Source organism: Microtus ochrogaster, chromosome 15, assembly GCF_000317375.1.
Source record: "Microtus ochrogaster isolate Prairie Vole_2 chromosome 15, MicOch1.0, whole genome shotgun sequence".
Taxonomy (NCBI): Eukaryota; Metazoa; Chordata; class Mammalia; order Rodentia; family Cricetidae; genus Microtus; species Microtus ochrogaster.
In genome coordinates, this window is record NC_022017.1 from 34,532,257 (window position 1) to 34,536,261 (window position 4,005).

The 4,005-nt window shown below is 44.5% G+C and overlaps 1 pseudogene; it reads right to left on the reverse strand.

Annotated features, from left to right (window-relative positions):
- Positions 1-1,522: 1,522 nt before the first annotated feature.
- LOC101994004 lies at positions 1,523-3,324 on the reverse strand (annotated as a pseudogene).
- Positions 3,325-4,005: the final 681 nt, after the last annotated feature.

Consider the following 4,005-nt stretch of genomic DNA (forward strand, 5'->3'; position numbering starts at 1 on the left):
CTTCTTCCCCCCTCTCTCCCTCCTCATCCTCTTGTTCTGTGCAGGTGTTCATTTTTGTACACAAGTATGTACAGGTACGCGCGCACACACACACTTCACCTTATTTTTTGACATAAAGTCACTCACTTATCTCAAGCTGAAGATCACCAGGTGTTTTCCTGTCCTCACCCCACCCCCACCCAGTTCAGGGATTTACAGGTACAAAGAGCCACACCTGAAGTCTGCTTGGGCGCTGGGGTTCTCAATTCGGATGCTCCTGCTCGCACAGCAAATATTTTACCAACTTAGCTGTTTCCTCAACCTCCACTCCCCCGGGGTTATTTCTACACACTTATCTCATCTCTTCTGCCATCTCTAATATAGTAGGCAATTAAAGGTTAAGCATATATTTAAGTTTTGTAACTTCAAAATCATTGCTACAAAAACCCTCCACATTTTCTGAGATTCCTTGTCTTTTCAATTGCTACTATATCTGTATCTGTATCTTATCTTATATACTTAAATTTATTTATTTTACTCTGTAAAACCTCTTATTAAGGGTATATGCTTCTACCTCTTACATGCAAAATGCAATCCAGTCAGATAAAGGAAGTTTTGTACAAATATTGGAAAGAAAAATAAGACACCCCTGCATGATGTTAATTCCTCTCCAGTTCAATGATCCTAGTGAGAGAGGGGAGGACAGGGTAGTGGCAGGGATAGAGAGCAGACCTTAAGACAGGATCTCACTCTGCAGCCCTGGCTAGCTTCAAACTCAGAGATCCCCCTGCTTCTGTCTCCAAAGTGCTAGAATTAAAGAGAGTGATACCACATCTAGCCTCTCTGTTTTTTGAAACATGGTCTAGCTATGGAAGTCCAGGGTGGCTTTGAACTCAGAAATTCTCCTGCTTTCCCCTCCAAAATACTGGGAATAAAGGCATGGGCCTCCATGCTCTGCTCTTCAAAACCTTGATTCTACCTTTGACTCATGTACCCTAGACTGGTCTCAGACTCACTTGTGGCCTAGGATAACCTTGAACTTTTGATTTTCCTATCTGAGGACTCAGACTTTTGTTTGCTAGGCCATAATCCCAGCCCCCCAAATCTCTGTTCTTAAAACACTGTATAGGTTGATAACAGTTCCCCTTAAGAGGACATTCTATTTTAAAGCAGCATTTTCATTCCTCCTTAAAGCTCATTTATTAATTTGGGATTAAAACCAATGCACTTTACCACTGAGCTGTAACCCCAAGCCTCCCTTCTCCCAGCGATGTTTTCTCCTAGGATTAAAGCTAAGTACTCTCCTGTCACTTTAATAACATTTTAGGCAAGTCCTCTGATAATTTCACCAACATGCTTCTTCTAATAATCTCCTATGATTTGTTTCCACATTCTCTTCACCCTTCCCTGGGCTATTAACCTGGTATTTTTGCTTGCAGTTACAAGTAAAAAGCAATTCCAAATTACAGTAAATACATTGGAGGCAGAGGCAGGAAGGACCATGGGTAGCGGCCATATACTATCAGAAGCCCAACTTGTGTTTCTAAACCAGGCTCTGGGACTTGTGTCCAGCAGATGAATCCTCAGTGGTTTGGAGAAGAGGAAAGGCCGCTTCACAAATGTCAGACTTTGGGTTTCTAGTGGCCACCCAGGCTGGGAACACATCCCTGTATCGCCTCACCCTGCACTCTTTGCTGCAGTGTTCATTGCCTCAGTCCTTGCTGATAAGGGGAGGGTTCTCACCACCAAGCCTCACACAGGGAGGTTGGGGTAAGAGCGTCACAGGGGACCCACTCGCTAATTCAACATTCATCAGAGGAGACTTCCATCTCAGGAACGGCATCTGTGATCATTTCCCAGGTTGTCTCAGGAGAAGTCTCTGCCACGTGGGATTCAGGTGTGCAGGTCATAGGCTGCTCGGGACTGCTTTCCACAGTTGGAGGGACCAAGACAGTCTGGTCAGAGTGGGTGGAGGCCTAACCTTGCTCTGCAGGGGTGGCAGCTGTGGTAAATTGATTCTAACTCCCAAGTAGAGTTGCTGCAGAATGGTAACTTGCTGAGGGGAGGGCTGAGAGTTCTGTTGTAATAGAAGGGTCTGTAGGGAGGGTGAAGACAGTTGCATAGAAGCAGCAGCTGCTTACAATGGCTGAGTGACAGTTTGGGTCTGTTGGCTGGGCAGGATGGTTGCTGTACTTCTTTGGCCTAGCTGGAACCCACAGGTGACTACCACTGTGCCTGGGTTAGCGGTAACCGTTCCTCCTTGAGACACGGTAATAGACAAGGGGCAGTATTTGTTAGGTAATAATCAACTTGGAAATACCGGGCTGACCCCAGCCCAGAAGATTCCTGGTTTGCCAGGAATTAACTACAATGTAAAAGAGCAAGGCAGGCGACTCTGTTGACATTGACGCTGGAGGGGAGACGAGGAGTCAGCAGTAGTCACAGGAGGCCTTGAAGGAGTCTGTGGCTGTGGCATGGGATCCGTTTCCCCAGTGGCTGACACCACTGCTTATCTTCACAAGCAGCTAGTGTATCGAGATACTTTTTCGGCAGCTTCAATTTTCCACTTATACACCCTTTTATTTTTTTTTTTGCTCTTCTCCGACTGTCCCATATGGAATCTTTGAAAACTCACCAAAGGTGTCAAGAGGGTTCTGTCCCTTGATGGCAGGCCGAGCGGCATGAAAAAATAACTCACACACATAGACTGGCTTCTGAGGTTTACTAGGGTTTCTCTTTTTTCTTCCTTTGGAACCTTTTGTGTTTTGCCTGTTTTTCACTACCACTGTCTTCCTGCTGGAAGTTGCCTCTGGATATCACCAACACCATCTTAATGAAGTAAATTGGTAGCCAAAGGAGTACTTGAAAGACATAATTAGGCAGGTAGCAAGATGGTGCCACCTCCTAAGCTCAAACCAAATGGGGAATTCAGTCTGACTGACCAGTAATAGTCACCTGATTATGTTCCATTAAGTTAGATACCATTTCTGTCATTTGTACATCAACTTCAGGCGGGTTGGCACCATGCCGAGTTCCTACAGATCCAGATCCACAGTCAAATCTCCACTCAGGAACTCCCAGCCCTGGTCCATCAGGCCTTGCCTATTCAATGTCTGGACCCCATATTGAGCCGAAAAGCTGCCATTGTGTGAAGTGGAGGGGTTGCCATCAAAGTGGCCAACCACATCTTGAAAGCCAGTAAGAGATCAGAATTCAAGGAGATAGGTGTGATTCAAATTCCCTATCACCTAAGCCTAGTGTATGAAATGTCTCGGGCCCTGACTGAAAAGGCTATGAAGGTCCAGTGATTATCAGGTAATTGTCCTTGCCTCTGGGAAACTCCATCTTCTTAACTTCCTTAAATGTATTTATGACAGCTGCTTCAAATCCTCTGTCTTCAAATTTCAATGCTTATATTATCTTGGGGTTTGTATCCATTGATTATTTCTCTGAAGATTATAGCTTACTCTTAAGCCTTTCTTTCATGTCTAACAATTTTTAAAGCTAGCCAGTGGTGTGAAGCTGCCAGGTGAGTTCCAATTTAATTTCTCCGTGTTCTATAATTCAACTATATGGTGTCTTTAGCAACAGGATCTTACCTTCAGGTTATGGAGGGGAGCCAATAGCATTGGCAATAGCTTGCTATGTTTGGAGGGGGGGTGTCTATGAGTCTGCACTGGCCAACAACTCCAAAAGTGATATCCCATTCCTGGCATTGGACTTTTAATTTGTAAGCCAGTAATGTCCAGTGTATTCTTTTATGTAGTTGGGGGTGTATGTGTACTTGCCCATGAAAGCCAGAAGAGGATGTTGGCTCCTCCGAGGCAGAACTACAGATGTTTTTAAGCTGCCCAACATGAGTTCTGGGGACTGAACTCAGATCTTCCGGAAGAGCAGCAAACAATCTTAATATTTGATAATCTCTCAAGCCTGTGCTCTTTATTCTAAAGACTGATTCCAGCTCTAGAAATTTATCTTTATTCATAATCTCATCTTTTCTGAAACTGTATCTCACCTGGATACCTA